Genomic DNA, 22664 nt, shown 5'->3' with positions numbered 1-22664 from the left:
CCGGGGGCAGCTCTCTGTGCAGGCAGCAGTGCACATGGAGGTGTTGGTGGCACCATTTCCTGACAGGGCACTGCAGATGGGACATGTGTGGCAGTGACCACACAGCTCCCAGCATGCTCATGGGGCTTCCTTGGGGCAGGAGCTCTGGTCAGAAGGGTGGGGAAGGGGCCAATTCTTCACATTTTGGCACCTGAACCTGAGCCACGCTGGACTCTGGAGGTGCTGCAGAGCCCTTGCCAGGAGCCAGCAGCTCCTTGTACCACTGCCTCATATGCAGAAACCTCTCCTCATTTTCAGCACATGTTCAGAGCCACCCTTTTACCCTCTCCCTCCAGCTCTTAGGTCTTTCAGTCCAAACTGTCGAGTCTCAGTTGTCATAGCTTCTCCTGCTGCTAATTCATCTCTCCCTGCCTGGCTCTCTTTTTCACTCTTCTCTCCCTCTCCACTTCCATCAAGGTCTGGGGTGTCTGTGAAGCGTTGCTGGAACACCCAACCCCAGAACACTGTGCTGCCAGACCATGTTCTGAGCAAGCTTTCCCATCTGCTCTCCCTCTCTGGGCTCTGCCCTTCCCAGGGGCTGCAGCCAGCCTGAACACCAGCATGGCTCAGGCACTTCCCAACCCAATTCTCTCCTCATGAGCTCCTTGCTCATCAGACCCTACATATCTATCTGCCATACAGAACTGACTCTCCCCCTCTTCCCTTTCTGTTGGAGCATTTTTGCTGCCTTCTAATGCCTCTGGGTGAATGCTCTGGCTCCTCTACCCCGCTCACAGGCTGCCCTGCTCTCCAGATCTCATTTCACATTCCTCCCTTCTCACACCAGGCATGCCCTCAGCCTTGTGCCCTTAGCCAGCCCTTTCACCTGCTTGCTGCACCTTTTCTCTTCCCTGTCCATATCTCTTCCTCAGTACAGTATCTATACATGTATACACGTACAGACAAATACCCACAGTGAGTAAATCTATAAGCATTTGGTTTTGGGGTTTTTAGCATTAGACCCCATTGATGTTGTCTTAAAATGCCCATTTAGAAACCCAGAGAGTCTGATATGTGAGCACCCTGTGAATCAGATGTTCTCCAGCACACAGTGAGAGGAAGATTCTATCCTTCAAAAAAACACAACCATTTTAAAGAGCAATCTTCTGCTCCCTCCTTTGAATACCTGCAAGGCAGAGTCACAGCAGTGTCCCTCTGCATACAGCAGCATTATTTTCCACATTGAAGTGAGGAAGAAGTTCAGGACTTTGGCCAGCATGAACACAGGTGCAGATCATATAATTGCTTAATACACATCACTTAGAGAATACCAGCCCCTTCCAACCCATCTGGAATAACAACCACATCACACACATCAAGAGGAGACCAGACATCACTGCTGTTGGTTCTGGGGGAATTGCTCTGCTGATTTCATAGGATACAGATGATACCTCAGGCTTCTACAAACCAGTTTGCAGGAAATGCAAACTTCACATTTTCAACACATATTCCACAGGAGTCCATATTACAGAATTTAAATATTAGAGTGTTTTAATTGTTTATACATTCAGATATTTCAAGCCTTCAAACAAGTCCATAGGCAGTCACTCTGAGGGGGACTATCTCTAAAGTAGAATAAGGGTGAAGGAGACACTGAGTCATGTCCTTAAGTCTAGTAGCCCTCAGGAAATAATTGACCCAGCATGTAACAAACCCTCACTTAGGAGCATTTAAAAGCAAAATCATGCACATAATCCATCCAATCACTTAAGTTGAAGCAAAGCTATTGGTAAAAATAGCATTTGTCTGCATGCAGCTGAGAAAATAATGTTTAAATGGAGTCACAGCTTTATGATTTATTGTGACAGTATGACTGTAACATTGCCACTCTATGATGACTGTGTGTGATTGCTTATGGAGTGCCTGGTATGAATTTGTGTCACGTAAATCACATGAGCATGGTAGGAAGCTGTTTCTGCAAGGGGCATTGACAAATTCCAGTGACAGACAAGGTGAAAGGTATGCAGACAGATCCCACCAGGGAGGATGAAACTGGTAACAGAGAAATTCTGTCCCATTAGCTTCTGCTCCAGAGGGATGAATTACTCGTCTACCACAAAATATCTCTCTTCAGGACATAAAAATCTTAAACAGGCAGCATTATCAGCAGCATTAGTTGGCCTGTTTAAATCCTTATCTGGACAAACATCATCTGTTTTGTCTGAGGTCTCTATTTCCTACCTCCTTGAAAGGGAAAGACTAAATCAGCAACAGAGGAATGTTTTACAGCAGAGAAATGAGGAAAAAGGCTTCAACTTATCTAGTTGAAGTCCTATGAAGTCTACTCTGCTCTAAATAGATGTTAACCTCTTTCAAGCTAACTGGAACTTTTTCATTCACGTTTCTCAAGACATTTCTGAACAGATGAAACATTCATCTCAAATCCTCTGTGTGGGGATGTTCCCCCAATACCTATGCTCAGACCCTCCTCCTGCCCTCCTGCACAGGTTCATCACAATTCACAGCCTATACTGACCATCAGGATCACGACTATGAATTCTGTTTCCAGTTTAAAAACAAATAAAAGTGTCCTATTATACACACTGTCTCTCATACCTCAGTTCTTTGATTCAGGTTTGACATGTAACCAGAAAATGTTACCAATACATACAGAATTTTATAATGATAAACCCAGCTGCACATCTGATATAAATTTAGGAAAAGTTGTTAGTTAAAGAGGAACCGAAACCCCGTTCCTCGCTTTTCCATTGGCCTGGGAAAAGCTGTTTTCTGTTGCTCTTTTAATCTCCAGTTTGTAACCTTTCTTGTCTCTGGCAGCTGATGGCTCAGTAGAAGTATCCTGTGCACAGGTACATCTCTGCTGGAGTCCAAACTCTGCTGGAATGCCAACAGCTGCAGTCTGCATGCTCAGCAGATCAGAGAACACCACTGCTGCAGTCTGCTCTGCTCTGGTACAGTGAAGGGAGGGAAAAACAAGTCACTTCTCTAAAAAGGAATGTCTGGTGGCCACCGTCCTGACCATCTGGGTAGAAAGGATTATTCACAGTCCAGGATTACATTTAAACTAAAAAAGCCCTTATTGTCTGCTAGAATGCTGAATTATTTAGCAGTTACCGTTTTCCCCATAAAAAACAGAGTGAAGAAACTAAACAAGGTAGTGCTGTCAAAGGTACCTTCCCCCAAGAGCAATGTAAAGCCTCCACGTTCTGAGGTGCAGGTCAGCTCCTTTATGATCCCTCCATCCCTACAAGAGAATTTAGAAAGCAGAAACCTTGTCTAAATAAAGACAACCTTGGCAAAGCACATTGTTCCAGGCCGTGCTTTCTGTCAAGGCAGCCTGCGGTCACAGCAAGGCCGTGCAGCGGGAACAAAGAGCAAAGAATCAAGAAAGACATTTTTGTTGAAATAAACAAGAGAGAAAAGGCAGCCCAACAGCAAGAAACACGTACAACTGCTGCACGGAATGCCTCGGTACTGTGTCTGAAGGGAAGACTCACTGAACATTTATTTCCAGAGAGGCTCCTCTCTGGAGCACGGGTTTGCAACCCGCGGCCTCCGCAGCCTTTCCAGAGCCCGGGGCTGCCCCTGGGCAGCTGATGCAAACAGAAGGGCAGCAGCACAAGTTCTGCACATCTCCTGTGGGATGGTGCAGGAGGAGATGCGTGCATGTTTTTTTCTTCTCCAGAAACATGGGTTTTCCTACCTACATAAAGGGAAGACAAGTGTCAGTGGGGTGGTGGAGAACAGGGATCTCACAGAGCCTCTGCAGACAGACAACATCCTTTCAGAACTGCTGCCCTACCCTGCAGCTCATCAGACATCAGCGTGGCCTCCAGCTGATGGTTCTTCAGATGCATGGTTCTTCAGATATGCAGATAGGCCTCTGCAGACTTGGTTGTCCACCTACAAGAAAGTGCTAAAATTAAAAATTAAAATCATTTACATCTTTCCTGTTGTTGAAGGCATAGGAAGTTCTATCCATAACCTTCCCCTCCAAAAAGAGGATTTTAGATATGTTGAGATATATTTTAAGAATTCTCTTTGACTTCATTCAGTAATCATGTGGAACTCCTGAGAAACAGAGATTTAAAATATCCAGAACTTGGAATATTTTGTTCTCCCAACGATAACTCTTAAATTCCTAGCCTTCAAGATCAGAAGGGATATTCTGTATATTCTATCCTACTGAGTTCAGCGACTCATATTTGATGAAAAACTATACCCTAGTTTAGTCCAGAAAGACTTTGGTCCAGAAAGAATCATAGTGAGAAAATGGCATCAAGAATAAAAATTAATTCACTGACATTGTCTGTTCCACAGCCGGATCACTTTGTTGATAAAAAAGAGTCCTATTTTCTTATTCAAGCCTCTCTACCTTTGGAGTTGCTGCCTGACACTGTTTCTATTTTTTTCCCCATCAGACCAGGCAGGAGCAGGCCATATCAGCTACACAAAGAAGGGCTTATAATTTTTTTTTCTACTTCCTCTTTAGTCTTTTCTTGTTTAATAAATTAATAGATCCCAGCTTTAAGAGCATGTTCCTTTGCAGAGGTTGTAATGTATAATACAAATTTCTCTTAATTCTTCTAAAACTATCTGCTATACAAGAGTTTTGTTAAACCTAGAGTTGGTGACATAATCATGACTTCCCACAGAAGCCACATGTGATTGTCAATAGGAATAACACATTGGACAGCAGAGTGTAGATCAAACAGCCTTTCTCCTCCCTCCCCCGGGATATCATCTTTCTTGTGTATTACAGAGATGCTCTGAAGACAAAATCCTCAAGGGGTTCTGATTCTCAGATGCCTGACCCAGCACTGGTATTAAAATGCTGAGTGAGAAAGCAAGGTAGCAAGGTCATATCCTTCATGCTGTCCTACTGAGACTGAGAAGATGGTCCCAGGGGCACTGTGAGGTAAATGCAATTACAGAGAAAAACAGAAACATTTTCATTCTTTGGCCAGATGGGTTTTGTGGCTGCTGTTCTTAGATGAGAAATACAATTATGTTCAGGGAAATGAGGTAAATGGAATCCAGTTGCTGATTTTGTAATGGATGCCCACTTAAACCTCTGAAAGGGACAACAAAAGTACCCAGCCCAGGCTCAGGAATGAATCCTGTAATTTTTCTGTGTTGCAGTTGCTACTGAATTCAACATAATAAGTAAGGATAAGTAAGATTTGATAGTTTGGTTTGCATTTTGGAACACTGGCAACAGATACCTTGCAAAGAGGAGTGAGACATCCAAGTGCTTAGAGGATGGGAGCCGTGTAGAGGTTCTGGAGCTGCTGACCAACATAAACAGGCTGTAAATTTAGTAGGCAACAGTGCAAGTCAGAGAAAACAGGGAGAGAAAAGAAAACATATGGTCACAGACTGAAAAGTGGATGAAAGCATGAGCTGGAAAAACAAATCCAGTCATTCAAACAGGGAAATACTTGCTCCTGCTTAAGAATAGTCAATAAATCATGTTGAGATTAAGTATGACATTATTTGCAGGCAGTTTGAGAAAGACTCAGATGGAAAACTGAGTTCTGGATACCTCTGAAAATGTAATGGGTTTTTTTGCAAATTTGCAAATTTACAGATCTACCTCTGTATTAAGTACCAAGTAGGCATTTGCCTTGAACTCTGAAGAAGTTCAGTTGGCCACGTCCTAACAAACCACAGCCCTTAGGCTGCTCTGGAGTTAGCTCCATTATCTGATGAAAGCTGTAAACTCAGTAACTACACGCAGATGTTAAAAAGCTTGGAAATGAGGTTTTTCTGTTCAAGACCTTAACCAAGACTGAAGCATAATGGAAGGTGTGTAGTGTTGTAAAGACACGCTCCTCTTCAGCTGACAAAATGGCTGGTACCACACCCAAAAGGTTTCACACTAAAACATTTCTGTCAGATAGGCACCGTGGTATAGAAACCCTTTTATTTTTTGCATGTTATCTGGTGAGCCATGACTTCTGTGGAGGAGAGTTTGCACCCCAACACCATTTATTTTTGGTCTCTAGGACTACTAACTTCTGAAGTGAATGAGAGGACCTGTCCAAAACCAATCTGATGTTGTAGGTATTGACAAATACTTGTTCTACTCTGCATAACAAGGACATACATTGAGTACTATCACACACACCTCTAGTTGGTGTCCCTTGGCTTTCAAGAGAGCAATATTTGAGACTCTGTGCTGCCCTCCAACCACCCAACTGGGGATGCCCAGTTCTGGAGGCTCATGCTAAATGATCAGGCATGGTGGCCACTGGGGCTACTGTGACTGGAAACAAGGGACAGGCTGCATTTCTTCAAGTGCTGACCCAGCAGTAGAGTGTTCCTCAGGCAGCACCATGAAAGCATCAGGTTATGCTGATCTAAAGGAACCAGGCTGTATCTCCTAAGGCCAAGTTGGAAGGAAAAGAAGGGTTAAATGCAGAACAGAGATTTACACACTGACAGCCAAGGTCCCAGGTAGGCAGAAGGGGCAGTTGAGATCAGTGTTTGGGAGAGTCAATGCTGGCAGCAGTTAAGAAGATATCAGAGTAAGGAATTCAGCTTGGAGTAAGCTTTTTTTGGGAAGAACTACCTGTATTTTCAGCCATGGTGTGTGTTGATTGACCCCAGATCTCGACAAAGGCTGAAGTGTGCACCTACCTCCTGCCTGAGAAGAGTCACGGTCTTGGAAGGTGCATGTGCTAGCCAGCAAGCAGAGAAACCTCTCGTGGATGGAACTAGGTGGCATAGCCACAAACACAAACCAGAATCCACAACTCATTGTTACCCTTTGTCCTTATTACTTTGCCTTTAAACAGACATAATAAGTGCTGTTCATTACTCAGATTTATTCTGAAGGAATCTAAACTTCTCCAGCTCGCTCTTTAATCATTCTCTGGCTTGCACTTTTGTGGTTCCTTCCAAAATGCTAATAATAAATAAAGCTGTTGAAAATGTCACAGCACTGTGGCAAGCCTGTCAGCCAACACATCTTTTTTTCATATCTGTCTCTGCGTTTTTTGGTTTGGTTTGGTTTTTGGTTTTTGGTTTTTGGTTTTTTGGGTTTTTTTTAACTGCCTGATATACAGCCTCTGTTCCTCTGAATTTCAGAGACTTGAGAAGTTCAATAACTTTTTACATTCTGCCTCAGAAGATGCCTGCTATAATATCTGCTAAGAGCTTGCCTCTAACATTAGTAGCAACGACAGTAAAAAAAGAGAAAGAAGCTGCTTGATGCTTGAGCCAAAGGACAAGGAGTCAGGGAAATGTGCTGCTTATTTGTCCCCATCATGTGTTCCAGAACCAAACATGAAGAGAAGGCATCTGCTTACATCTGATATAGATATGGGGCACAAACTAAAATACATTCAAACTAAGTAAAAAATTCTTTACTGTGAAGATGATCAAACACTGGAACAGGTTGCCCTGGGAGGCTGTGTAATCTCCATCCCTGGACATATTCAAAACCTGCTGGGACACAGTCCTGGGCAGCCTGCTTGATCCTGCTTTCAGCTGGGCAGGAGTGGACAAGATAATCTCCTTCCAACCCCAACCATTCTGGGATACTTTAATACCTTCCTTGTGGAATATTAAAACACTGCTGCGTGCCCTTGCTTTGATACGTTATTTTCTAATCTGTAAAACAGCCATTACATATCCCTGCACTCTGGCAGTGACTGAGAGCTTACAAGCTTTTGTGGGTTTTGGGTGGAAGCTAGCAGAAAAGTTCAAATTACTCGGCTTCTGGCTGAATCTTTAACAGGTTTGTCTATCTGACGGTGTCACCTGCAGTCACACAGACAGATGCAAAACAAAGTCAAGACTTTCCATCTCAGTGAAGGTAAGCAGGACACTGTCACAACAAGTTCAGAAGCCCAGCACATCTTCCTCTGAGCATATGATCCAGAAGATAATGACAATTATTTCCACTGAGAACTCTGACTCCTGTTTGGGGAGTTTTACCAGCAGATAATGAACAGAGCTACTTTGTTCCCATTTCAGTTTCCTATTCTGCACTTGTACAGATGACCTCCACCCTGCTCAGGTGAGACTGAAGGAATCTGCAAGCACCACACTATACAGCTTCATTTGCTGGATATTTCTGAAGTTATTTATGTTGTGAATCATATACCCAAACTCACAATTTTGAAAATAGAATACCATGATTATTAGTGGGTGTCACAGCTCTCTGGGTATACCTGCAGGCATTTGTTACCCCAGCAGCTCCAGACACCAGCTAGCCACGCAAGGATCTGGGGTTTTTCTCTTCTTCAGGTAATTCTGTCATATTTTTTAAGCCAAAGCACACAAGGTAAAGGGGATTGCATGTAATTCCAAAATAGTAACTGAGACATCTACACCCAAGAAAGTATGATCATCACAGAACAGCTAGTATATGAATAAGATGGGGATAAATGCTGTAATATAAAGATAAACCATCACTACTGTGAATTCTCTCTTCTACAAAGCAAGAAAGCAGTGCTGGTACCAAAAAATATCTGGATGCCTACGTGGAACAAGAAATAACACCCTAGTGGCAACACGGGATAACAGCGTGCATTCATCAACCAGATTCCCCAGATTTTTGTTGTTCAGGAAAACTGAAGGCTGGAAAGGCTGACAAAATCACCTAAGATTATCTCAGGCAAAACACAGAACAAAGAGACTTGATTAATAACCTCCTCCTTGAACCTCTGGAATGATGGAGCCATGAGTAATTCACCACTGTGGTGAGTTCCTGATAGTGCCAGCTGCACTGCTTGCATTGGGTGGAGTTCAGCCATATGCATGAGAAAACAGTGGTAAAGAAGTTCAATGATGATGGGGAATTAAAGCTTTTAAGTTATTTAGATTACTGGGAAAGAGTCATTTTGTATAGTGGTGCTTCTTTCAAGCTGTGCTCAAGGAACTCTGTTGTCACAGAGTCACAGAAAGTTCGGCGTTGGAAGAGACCATGAAAAATCACTGAGTCCAACCCCCTGCCAGAGCTGAGCCAGGAAGGAAGGAGGTCAGGAGGGAAGAGTCCAGGTGGGTTTTGAATGTCTCCAGAGAAGGAGACTCCACAACCTGCCTGGGCAACCTGTGCCAGGGTAACCTGTGCCAGGGCTGTCACCCTCACAGTAAAAAAAATTTTTCTCAGGTTTATATGGAACCTCCTATGCTCCTCCTCCTCCTCCTATGTTGTCTCATTTTTCTGGATTGAGAGCATCAATCAATCAAAAAATAACATTGATCTGGGGAAGTGCTGATGGCAAACTACTCCCTTTGGGAGGGAGATATTCACTGAATCCTGCTATGGAGTGTTTTTATTTATTAAGAGATGGCAGAAGTTCCAAGACCAAAAAGCAAATAAAGCATTAATGATGCCTGTACCAAATAAAAATCTGTCTAATCTTGCTACTTCTATCTTTATTTATTCCACGAATTTCATGGCTGGAACAAGTCTAATTATAAACAAAACTTCCTCTGCTGTCCATCCACACAGACTAGATCTGTGGTTTCCAGGAAATGTGCTGATATTGTTAAAGAAAACTTACAGGACTGAAATCCAGCATTTTTCAACCTTTCCTAAATTCCCGTTCAAATCCTGTGAATTGGGATGAAACCTTCAGCTCACTAAATAATGTGCTCATCATTCTCTGACATTCTCCTGAGGGCTCTCAGAGGGCTCCTTCTGGGGCTCTCTCAGGCTGGGAATGCAAGCAGAGCAAATGGTTTTGTATCCACTGTGCACTGAAGTTGCACAGTGGGTAGAAGACACATTTCTTCTAGAGAAGGCTGTCAAGACTGAATGCCCAGAGACAGTTTGGTTTTAAGACAGTGGAATTACCTTGTTTTGAAAGCAATTAAAAAATTCTCCCAGCTGCCTTTCAGAAGCAAACATCACAGTGTTATCTCCAGATAGGCAGACAGGTGAATGGATGGTTTCATGGATTCTTTGCATTTTCAGACTATAATTCTGCTTCTGTCTCTGCCAGAGTGCAACATTAGCCAGCCCACACTCCAAACACAGCCAAGCAGAAAATGCATCAAGGAAGGAGTTCTTAAAAGTCACTGAAAAATGGCTCCAAAAATAGATAAACATGAGTGCAGTGATCTAGGAAGTGAAATACTGGGAAAGACTTTTGGTCTACTTCTACCAAATGTTTTTTGAGAAGGACTGATGTGCCACTTCCACTCCAAAACATGCAGATGCAAATCAATACACATGAAAAGGGGAACTTCTGTTGTTCCCAATGATATTAGCTGAAGACTGTGACATTTGTAATTCCCAGTTTCTATCTAGGCATTAATGACCTGTACATGTGGTTGACTCACCAGCCATGCCTGACCCCAGAAAGGCTGCACAGTTTCTTTTCCTCTCACACAGCAAGAAAGAAATTAGAGTCACCTGGGTCATCATGGTCCTCTGAGGCTCCACAGAGTGACACCATAGTCAATATCCTCAGTAAACAGTAAAACACAAGGTAAATTTCATCAAATTGATGGTGGGAAGGAATATTTCAATATCTAGTCATCATAATTTTCTACCTACATGTCACCATAATCTTCTTCTGTGCTGCATAATTAACATTAATGCTGATAATTAGCATAATGGCAAAAGAGCCATTAATGCTCTTTTACAGGAACCAAAATCTATTGTGAATGTTCCATGAGGATATGCTAACTGGCTTTATTTAGTCACACAGCTATATTAGCTACAGCAAGTCCATTATCATATTCTCTAAAAACACCCTACAACAGTGATGAAAATCTGTGTTTTAAGAGAACAGTCATTGCACAGAAAAAGCAGACCTTTGCATTTTGCCTCTCCCATATCTTTCCTGTGTTCAAGGCTAAAAGAGGCCACTATGAGTATCACACTTGATTTGCCCTGTAACCCCTGCAACAAGGGATAAACATTCATGGAACAAGGCAATACAAAAAGCTTCCAGACCTGATCTGCTTAGATCAAAATTAAGAAGCTCCAATGGGTGCCCACACCACTATGAAAAATCCATGCTGTGTTCCTGAACTGCATTTTCCTAACTTGAGTTTTCAGCCCTTATATTCTGTTATGCTTTTACTAGGCATAACAAATGGTACAGGCTGTTCTTTCCAGGATTCTCTCCAGTGATACATCTCTGAGATATGAGTTTCATTTGCTTCAGGCAAGAACTATGGCAAAACCTAATTCTTTTCCAGCTCAGATTCCTGAGCACTCCACTGCACTTGGTGAGCTCCAGCTTAGTTTCCAACCCTTCTTTAACACTTGCCTGTTACACACACACAGACACCAAGTGGATCCCACAGGCCCCGTGCTGCTGTACCCAATGTCCCACTCCTGGCACAGTTATCCTTTAACAGGTGTGCTGGTATCCTGGGGCTAATCCACCCAATTCTATCCACTTCCAGCTTTGGCTAACCATGCAGTGTATCTGCCAGATTCTTTTCACCCTTCTGTGGGAAGAAACAATTGACAGAAAAATGAACTGGAACCCTGACAAGAATATGTGTATCTGGGGGACAGGTTGAGGTGCTGAGGGAGGAAAGAAAGATTTATCATTCCTTTGCATTCTTCTCTTAAACAGCTTGCACTGCTTTGCATGTCTCTCCTCTACAGCCTTTGCTTTTCTTTTGTGCCTTCTTAAAGAGGACAGCCCCTGTTTCGAGGCTTTCCCATCTAGAACAGAAGCACAGACTAGCAACACAAACTCCCAGGAAGAAAGGACACTAGAGACACTACAAGTCATTAGGTACAGTTCTTCATGTATTTTGTCATCGTATCACATTATTCCGTTCAGAAATTCACACAACACAATGGTAAAAAGTAATTTGGTTGGTTTTCTTCCATCTTTCTATTCCTTCCAGAAGAGGACACATCTATAGGCAGAGTTTTCTTTCTTCTAGTCCTTAAGATAACGAGTTTAAAGATAACTCAAATACCTCAAGTCCATATTGCAGACTGCATTTGGGTATAACTCTCATGTCTCTATGTAAGGCTCCTTATTTTTCTAACATTCTAAATTCTTTCTCTTCACCTGCTCTAGTTTGAATTTTAATTTCTAAATCTAATTCTAAGATAAACACGTTGGAAAAACAGCGGAAGACAGAGTTGTGACAACATTTAATCCCCTTTCTAATCTCTCTTCTTATACAATTCACTAGGGCTTCACACTGAGAAATTCTCATATGGGACATTCGAAAAGCAAACCTCAAAAACATATCAAAGAAATGGGAAAAGGTCCCCAAAACACAACCCTGATATCCATCTACTTCTTCCTCCTCAGCTTCTTGGGCTACAGAATTATCAGTTCCCATCAGACCTCACACAAACATCTGCCCAGTCCGTAGGCTGTAACATTGCTTTCTGCTGAGGACACGGTGACAAACAACAGCTTTGATCATCTAACCACTGCAAACTTGTATTTATTTAATTAATTTTTTTTTCCATGGCAGGCACAGTTTTACAACCAAAGGTCATTCCAGTTAAGCAATTTGGCCAGTGCCCAGGGCAGCAATGCTTACCACAGTACACCCCGTTCGACTGCATTGGTGCTACAAATATCTGCCCTGTGTCTATCAGGGGGTTTATTACCATTACTATCATTTAGATTTTTGGCTGTGTTGTTTTTTACTTCACCTTTTGGAATGGGATGAAATGAGCCTTTGCCTGCAAAGTGTGGTAGATGCCTTTTACATGTTCATTATCCTGGTGCCTGTTTTACCGACCGTATAACTTCAGTGTCTCTTTCATTTGATTTCTTTTTTGACTGTTTTGTTTTTGCTTTTGTTTGGTGTGGGGTTTTTTTGTTTTGTTTTGTTTTTAAATTTCAAATCCATGAAAAAACAACTGATGCAGTTAACTAGGACACTGGAACTGGACTGATGGAGTAGTGTAGCTGTGTTTGGGAACAGGTCTGCCACAGGCAATAGGACTAGGACAGTGCTCATGCCCATTCTTATCCTTCAGATCTGCTGCCACCACGGGCTCAGTGTTCCACTTGTTTCCTTGAAGGGAAATAATAATCCTGGTCATCTTCTCAGACAGCTCGGGAAGAGTTTGTTCCCTTAGGCACTGCCTCCATGGAGCTGCTGGTTCCATTTCAATGAGGAGTTTCTGTGCAAATCCATAGGGATCAGAGAGTTAGCTGAGGTGTCATTACCACGTGAACCCCTCCGTGCTGTAACCAGGTGCTCAGCAATCGCAGACAAAGGAAAAAACAGAGGATTTGGAGGTTTCATAAAAACATCTAGGCTATGCTATTTCTGTCGTGCCTGGAACATCTTACCCATGAACTCAAGAGATCTCTGATAACTTAGTTGGAAACTCATTAATCTCCATTCTCAGCCGTGGAGTTTGTAAACAATGACAGCACACACTTGGCAGCACTGTGAGCAGCAGAGGAAGGAGTTCACACTCCTCACTGAGTCTCCTGGGGCAGGACAGGGAACTCCACTGACAGGAGACAAACAACAGCATCACAGGCAGCAGCAGGGGCCCCAGGGAACACACAATCCATCTTTCTACTGGCACATCCAACCTGTTCCTAAAGACCACCAGCACGGGGGACTTCACCACAGCCCCAGGCAATCTCCTCCAGTGATCAGTCCTCAGTGTCCCTCTCCAGTATTTTTTTACTTTGTATCTCGCTTCAATCACTTTTGCTGCAGTTTATTCACATTATTTCTTGCCTTATCCAGCGTGAGCCCAAAGAACAGACTATTCCCCTGTGTGCAACAGCATTTTACATATTTGCAGACCGTTATTTGTCTTTATAGGTTACAAAGACAAGTTTTAGAATCTCTGATGATTTTTTTGTAATTTTGTCTGCATTTTTTTTGTCTCCAGACAGTTCATATCTTCTTTGGAGAGTAAGTAGCTCCAACTAACTGTTTTATTTGAGGCTTTACCAAAACCTAGATGAGCCACAAAATTACTTCACCTATTTTGCTAGCTGTACTCCTAATTAAACATCATTTCATCAGTCTTTTTAAAAAGAGTATGGCTTTACTTTGTGTTCAGTTTGTGATCCACATTCTTCCCTGGACATCCATTCTCTCCCCATCTTGGATCCTGGCACCTGGCCACCCTTTCCCAACCACACTTGGTCAACACCTGTGTTTAATTGTGTAATTACCCCATGTCATCTTTTCATGTGATGAAATAAATACACCATGATTGTGTTGTCCTAAAAAAGCTAATGTTACTTTCCTCCCCCATCATCAAAGCCCTGAATTCATATTTTGCTCCAACAGACATAGAATATCAGACTGCTCAAAGACTCGCTTGAAATGTCTGCTGCTGAAGTGTAGTGAAATGAGGCAACCAGGTGCCACTAGTTGCCAGGGAGTGAGCATGAGCTTGTGTCAAGCCCACCTGTGCCTGATTAAGATGGGCCCCCACTGCACATGAGCAGGACCAGGGGGCCAATAAAAGACCTTAATTAGGCACAGGTGGGCTTGACACAAGCTCATGCTCACTCGCCTGGCAATTAGTGGCACCTGGTTGCCTCATTTCACTACATGAAGTATCCAAAATGGGTTACAAAATCCTGTCTGCCAGGGTGGGATCTCAGTTTCAAGGATAGCTTTCAGTCTTCACCAACACCTAATTCAGATTGGAGGACAATTTCCTCGTTGGTCACTCTTTCCTCTTGGATGACTCAGGAAATATGCAACAAAAAAAAGTTACATTCCTTCATTTGGAATTCAATTCAAAGATAGAGTAAACCTGCTACATGAAGATAGATCACACTCTGAGCTAGGAATGAGTTCATGGATATTATGTTCAGTTTAGTGTATCCACCATGTAAGACAGAGATACAGCTTGCTTTTTCAGTTTATGGACATGTCCCACACACCCTTAAGGACCAAAAGTTATTGATGTTTTGAGTAGTGCTGCATTTTTGGTGTCAATAAGACCTATGTGGTTAGAGGACATCATAAAGCCCCTTACTAAAAACAGTTCTGCTGTATCTGACTGAAATAAAAAGCAGCCTTAAGAACATCCTGCACACTCTCCCATTTGATGAGCCTATCAGGGCCAGACAAACTGTGCTTCCCTGATGAAGTCTGTATCTCAAAGAGCTCCAGATTCTGCTTTGAAAGGCTGCTTTGTTTCTGCAGTATTCGTACACAGTTCAGGAATTAAATAAATATTTGTTTGTAAATGAGGACAGCAACCATTTATAGACAATCTCTTGACCTCACTGTGCTAGCTGAAGCTGGTTCAGCACCATCCACAGCGTGATGGTCTCTGCTCTCCCAGTTTCATCACTGGAGCTCTGCACTAACCTAACATGTTGTGTCTACAAGAGAGTACTGGCAGGATCCCATCTGCCAACAGAGCTGTGAGGGTGGAAACTTCCAGCCTGTGAGTGGGGCTGAGCAGCTGGGACAGGGCTGTCTTCAGGCAGCACAGCTGCTTGCAAAAAAATAATGTCTTCTTGTGGTCTTCCAGAACAGGCCACAAAAGAACACCAGGCTAGTCATCTAAAATCAAACAGCAGAAGAGACTCTGAGCAGGCACAACTGAAACTTGCTGCTCCCATGAAATGTCTACAGAGAGCAGGGATTACAAAAGCTCATTTCACTGCTACCAGCTGCATTGGTGAATCTGACAAATGAGATGACAAATGAAGCAGAGTGGAATGAAGTCCAGGCCTGCAATCCCACAAAGCCCCTGAAGTGCATTGCACAACTCCAGAGTCTACCTCTGACTGCAGAGGGCTCTACAACTTCTTTGGCCAAGGGCAGCATCTTCTGTGGGCCCACAAGAGAACTAGAGTGTTCTGAGAGAGAAAGAGAAAGCAGCTCACAGCCTTCAAGAAATCCCTGAAGCAGTTCTTACTATCCCTCCCTTTTATGTAAATAAAATAATTATTTTTTTTCTCCTGGAAAACTCTGATTGCTCCTTAAGGTGTAGTTTGCCAACTGTCATCTGTCTCCTTAAAAAACCTTTCCAAAAACTCCAACAAATCTTAAACTCCAGGATTCAAAACCAAACTGGATTGCCAAAAGATCTGATATATACAGTACTCATACACACTAGATTATGCTCCTCCCTCTAAAACCTGACTTTACATTTTGTACACATAGAGAAAAGATGAACCCACACCTGCTATGCTGACTAGTAGGTCAATTGGCTAGGTGACTAGACTAGCAAATTTTCTTTGGGCAAAGGTTAAAAGCAAATTAATGTAATGGGGAGAAAAAACCAAACATCACAGAGTACAGCTAGTTTTAAAGTTCTAAAGTTCACACTGCAGATCACTTCTGTTTTACCTGATAAACTACAACAGACACCATTAAGCATCTTCTGGAGAGACAAAAGAGAAGGTAACACCCAGAAAAAATAAATCTGAAAAAGCTGCCAACAATTTCCACTGTTAGGAACACTTTCAGCAGTCCTTCAGTAATCCTGATTTTAGACCATTTTCTACTAAATCTTGCAAATTCTGTAGTTTAGCAGTAAAGTTATTTCATTCAGCTTAACAGCAAATGATTTCTTAGCTACTTCCCCACTTTGTGTTTGCACTGGAACATCTTTCTGGAAATGCTGCACTTAATTTGCACACTTGACTGGGGGTGATCTACACTCAACTGCTGCAGTGAGAAGAAAATCCAGATCAGAGATTAGAAATGTTGTAGATGGGCAATACAGCTACACGGTGTCTCATTTCTTTTCCTTTTGGGAACAATGAGGAAAGCATTTAGCTAAAGCCTTGCACAGGTTGCCTTCTGATTTCTGTTCCAAATTGACAACTGAATGCATTTTATGCATGAAATATGGAACATAAATACTGCTCCATCAAGAGGAAAACATATTATTGAAGTGTAGAGTTCAAAAAGAAGTGGGGACCAGAGGGCCATTAAGTCTCTTGCACTGGTTCTAATAGCAGTACCTCTCCAGAACTCCTGCATACTGATGCTCTGGCGCCTTTCACCTCGGATTTTAAGCGCAGACTCTGGGACGGCTGAAGAGGAGGAACACGGCAATAAATCATACAGAAGAACTGAAAAGAAAAAAAAAATAGGACTGTTCGTTCCACCCTCAGCAAACTGAGGCTCCTCAGAGGAGGGCTCAGGCATTATTTCAACCCGTAGAGTCAGGACTCCGAATCTCAGTCCCACGGAGGAGAATTTTTACCTCCGCTGTGGAAAAATAATCGCTGGGAGGTGCTTGCCGACCGTCCCCTGATGAAGCGAGGGGTGTGCCGCCTCTTCCCCAACGCGTCCCGGTGGACTAAAAGCTCCTGGCCCTGCCGCACCCCCCGCTGCCCTCACAGCCCCAGCGAGAGGCACCGCGTCTGCCCCCGCCCAAGGAGCGTGAGGGAGAGCGGCGCCATCTTGTGCCGAGGGGCCTTCTGCCTGTTCCTGATGGATTCTGAGAGCACTGTGAAGGCTTCGGCTGGAAAACTGAAAAAAAAAAAAAAAAAAAAAAAAAAAAAGCAGCTTTACATTCCTGTCTCCTTGATTGCCTTCTCATGTGTTGGAATTTGTTAGGAACTCGAGAAGCAAGTCAGTCATCAAGTTCTCTTGCTTTCAGCTCTTCAGATCTGGTTCTTCTCTTTTCCTCACAGATGTAACACGACCTTCTGTTACCTTCCGCTTCTCGGTCACTGACGTGCTTGTCCACTTTTGGGTGTAATCTCCACTGGTTCTACATTTCAGATTTGTAAGGGGGCCTACAGGAAAGCTGAGGAGGGACTTTTTACAAGGGCACATACCAATAGGACAAGGGGTAATGGTTTTAAACTGGAAGAGGGTAGGTTTATCTTAGTCAGTAGAAAGAAATTCATCATTGTGAGGGTGGTGAGGCCCCGAGAATCTGTGGCTGCCCCATTTCTACAAATGCTGAAATCCAGTCTGGAAGGGACTGGGAGCAGCCTGGCTGTGGGAGCTGTCCTGGGGCGGGGGGCACTGGAGCAGCTTTAAGGTCTCCTCTAACCCAAACCACTCCGTGATTCTGTGACCTAAAGTCAGAGTATCTGTTGTCTGTGACTCGTGTCCATGTGTGCATGTTCCAACATTCAACTACAGAGCATAAGGATCCATTTTTTTTTTTTTTTGAAAATAAGTCATTTTTCACTTTACTGTTTCTCCGGTCATGTAGCTGTGACAGGTGTGTTCCACTGAGCAATAAATCCTCACACACCTCAGTAAGAACGGTGAAATCACAATTTAAGTGTGCCTTTATGTGGGACAAGAGCTTTTATAGTGAAAAATACTAATAATGGTTAACCATCATGCTTGGGGGGATGGAAACCGAAGTCCTTGATAAAGCTGACTCTCGGGTACCTCTCATCCTGCTGAACAGGAGCTGTCCTTAGGCACACGTCTGTACCAGCAGCATGCACAGCAGAAACAGTGCCTGAGATGGCAGGCTGCTCTGCAGCTCCTGAACAAGAAGCAACTGTGGCAAAATGAGTTGTTTTTCTGGGAAACTGGGTACCGGTGCTTGTGGGACATGGCAGCTTTGTCTAGCTTTGGGTTGCAGGCAAAAAGCAATTGGAAAGCCTGAGAACTCTTGGAGTTTGAATAAAAAGAGTGCTTAAGGGCATAGTACTGGCTAGAAAGGCCAGCATGGCCAGGATGGAAACTGCTAGCATGGAAAAAAAACTCTAGCTATTGCTGACCTTTACCATGTTTACAGAAACAGAACTTTTGACACCTGTAAATAGGGAGGAATTAACTGGGGGGGGAAAAAAAAAAGAAAAAGAAAAAGGAAAAAAAAAAGATCTGGCTCACATCGTCATTTTCAGAACCAATTCCAGAAGACTTCAGGTACTAGCCATGTGTAGCAGGAGGCAACATCCCTTGGAAACAAGCTGATTTCTGAGCACTGCTACCTGATTTCATGTCCGGTGCTCCTTCCACATCCATCTCTCCCAGCAGCATCCTGACACTTTCTGGTACCTAATCCATTTCTGCTTCTTCATCCCCCAGCCTGCCCCCATTCTCCCGGCTGCCAGCAGCACCCAAATGTCTCAGGGAAGGCCGTGCTGAGCTCACGCTGTAGCTTTTCCTCTTGGGATCCCTCTCAGCTATCTGGGGCACCACTGGGGCACAACTTGTATCGACTTGGTTTCTGCTAAACCTTTGCTGTTGAGCCACATCTGTGTGGAGCTGGAAGACTTCAAATGGTAACAAGGAGGTTATTAACAGATAGCTGGAGGGACAGAAAGGCAATGTAGGCAGATAAACCTGACTCATTTAGGCAGCCAGGTTAAAAACAAGCACTGCTGACACACAGTTGCTGCTGGCGGGGTTTTTTCAGGGAAGATGAAGAGTAATGCTGTTTTCCAGTCTACCGGAATTGTAGGTGAGACTCTGAAATACCAGGAGATGATGCTTCAAAATAATTCTTTATTCATATTTCTAAAAAGAGAACTGTTGAGAACAAGGAAATGAATTGGTTTTAAACTTTCAGACCACTTTCTGGCTATCCTGTACAACTGTCAGGGCTTTGCTTTTAAATTCTGCTTTCAAAACATCCAAACAATGAGGCTGATGTTTGAATGTAGTCATCTAGCACTGCAAGCTGAAGCTATAAACTATGGAGGCTGCATGATTAATGATGAAATTCTGGGTGTTGGCAATATGGAGTGGGTGACAATCCTACTGAAATCCAGGTTTCTCACAGTTATCCCTATATGTTTCCCTCATCTCTTGAAGAAACTCAGTATTTTCTTCTGTTTCTGCAAAACATTTAATGGATTCCTGTCTCTGCACAAAACAATTTGTGATACTTGGTAAGAAGAGAGTTCATTGACAATAACATTTGGAATTTTCATTAACGTCTCATTGCTACCAGAATATGGGTTTGGGTTTTTTCCCCTTCTTCAGAGTTTATTCTATACTAAGTTATAGCTGTGACTCTGTAGAGAAAATGAAGCTAAAATTTGTTGAATGATGATAATGTGATTATTTATCTACATTAATGCAAGACAGGGATGTTTTGGAATATTTATGGCTGAGCCAGTGTTACGACATCTACAGCAGGGAGAAATATGGGTACAATATTTTTTGTTTGTGCACTTTTAATGAGAGAATGGAAATGAGCACATAATTCTTATGCTCTACACCTCCCATCATTATTGATTGTTTGTAGAAATAACTTTTAAATACTGAAATAATTGTTTGAAATACAGGATGCACACTTTTCATACTGTTACAACTTTTTAGTTCAAAGTGTTACTGTGACTCACAAGTCACAGTTAAACCATTGCCTTTGATAGAATGAGGCAATGATGAGGCTCATTTAATGATGAGCCTCTGTTATTTCTGTATTTTTAGTGAAAGAAGGGATAGAGAAGGCTGACACAGAACTGATCTCAGTTATACACACATCCCCGTGCCGAGAAGCCAAGACAATCCTCCTTTATCCATCAAAAATTAATCTTAGCAAGGTGAACGCTACTTAATTTTTTTTCCTTGCTATTTAAAGGATATAAACAAGGTTCAGCTCATTCCTTCGCTGTCCAGCTGAGCTACTCCACATGTCCAGGTTGGGTTCCCAGTTCCCTCCAGCAGCACAGACACTCAGTGCAGAGAGAGGGAGGCAGAGCTGAAGGCTTTAGAGGTGCCAAAGCTAGGAGAGGAATCTTGAGTGTTCTCTCTCAGCTTACACCGTGCCCAGACAGGCTCTTTTTATTTAAAAGCATACAAATAAATAGGTGTGTGAAATCTGCCCCCACACATACATTTTTTGTGGTTTTTTGTTCATTGCATAGTGTTTGGATTAGCCCTTATGGTGCATAGCAATCACCCTTAAAGAAAAAGAAGTTTGCTCAGCATGACTTTCAAGACAAGTAACTTCTCTGTCCCGGTGATGTTTTGTGAAACAAGAGTGAGGGATTCTTGCTGGAGGTGTAGGAGAGGGCAGTGAGGAGGGGAGACTGTACTCCTGGTTTCCCCGTCTCTGGAATGTGACCTCTCCCTCTAAAGTCTGCTCATTAGACCAAGTTGTTTTGTTAATTTATGACCGCTGGAAGCCTTGAGTACTCAGTGCCTCTATAGACATAGAACTGAAATCTCAGCCCCACCGAAACCACTGCATCAAAGGTGAAAGTACAACTTCTGTCTTTTTGATCAGTGAAATAATCTGGCTGGCCTGAGCCCTGGCACAGGGCGTGAAGCGGCATCCAGTGTTCAGTCTATTGTTAGCTTTGAATGTGGCATTCCCTGAACACCTACGAGTTACCCTTTGATCATCTCTGCTTATTGAAAACACTATTATCTGATAGGGCTCTGCTGAACATCTTGGAACTGCTGATAGCTCATGCTTCAATAAAGGGCCAGAAATGTTAATGCAGAAGGTTTGGTCAGCAGAAAGTGTCTTCTGCAGGATACTCTCCCAAGTGGCTAGTCCCTTACTGCACTCACTAAAGATACACACTTCCTCCGGAGTGCTTTTTGGAAAGTACTGGGAGCACCACCTGCTCCTTCCACCCCCTCCACTCTGGAACACCTGCACACGAGCAGCAAAGACCCCAGTAAGCTGTTCTGCCACTTGAGAATATTCTACAAGGACAGACAGACACACTGGCTAATGCAGAAATGGTTTTGTAACTAGGACCTGATTTATAATACCTGTGTATTATTAATTGGGTCAACTGCCAGGATGTACATCTAATGCAAGAGGCTTTGGCACTGTTGGTAATAAATCATGGTAGTTGCATGCCCAGTGCACTCCAGGATTACCCTCAGTAATTTTGGAATTATGCTCACAATAATTAACAAGTTTGAACTGGTGCTATCTGTAAAAGGCTTCCTTGCTGTGTGGACTTCTTGTTCACAACAGACACCTCAGTAGCTGTCTCAGCCTCTTAAATGAATCATTCCTTCACTGAGGCAGTTATTAGGTTCTTGTTTACTCGTTCTCTTCAGAAGCAAAATTTTGAAAGCTACATTCTTAAGTTGGCCCTAAGATACTTTAATTCCTCAAGTTTCTACCTATATGTCCAAAATCTTTAGTGCCTGGGGATAAAAAAGCATGATGAAGCTATTGATGGATGACCTTCCTACAGACTGTTTTATTAAGATGGCCATAGGCATCTCCAAGTAACATTGGTGTCACATAATGTATCTTGGAATTCAAGTGAAAATGATTTCTTGCTGTGTTTTAGCACTTCCTGCTTCCATCTGGGTCGCAGACACATGCAGACAGGCTGCCTTCCAATGTTTTCATACTTGTATTTATCATTTGGGCCAGAAATACTAAGAAAAACAGTATTTAACTATAAGAATTTGTCAGAGTCCCAGTTCAGCTTTCCTACAGGTGAAAAGTAAAACAGAAAGCGACGGAATAGGTTTTATTATTCACTGGTGATTCAAGTTAAAAGTTTCAGCAGGAGGCACCATCTGATGTGGCAAACTGATGAAGTCTTCCGTCTCTGTTCTTAGTGCATCTAGTGTCACATAACAAATATTTTACAAGAAGCAGTTTTAAACATTTATTGATCAGTAAGAGATTCTTAATCTATACATATATGCAAAAGGTGAAACACAAGAACCCACGCCGTAAGCAGTTCAATATATTGTGTGTTACTTGGAAGATGTTAGAAGTGTTGTTTCAAGCATCTTAATTTTCTTCTGCCTCTTCTTGGTTTTTTATAATAGAGGAGGATAGTGTGCAAGACCATTTCAGTCCTTCCTTTGTGCAGGACTGCAGCTTGCACGTTCCTGAACCTGTTACC

This window comes from Calypte anna, chromosome 4 (assembly GCF_003957555.1).
Source record: "Calypte anna isolate BGI_N300 chromosome 4, bCalAnn1_v1.p, whole genome shotgun sequence".
NCBI lineage: Eukaryota > Metazoa > Chordata > Aves > Apodiformes > Trochilidae > Calypte > Calypte anna.
The sequence above is the reverse complement of the archived record's forward strand: the minus strand, read 5'-3'. Positions refer to the sequence as shown.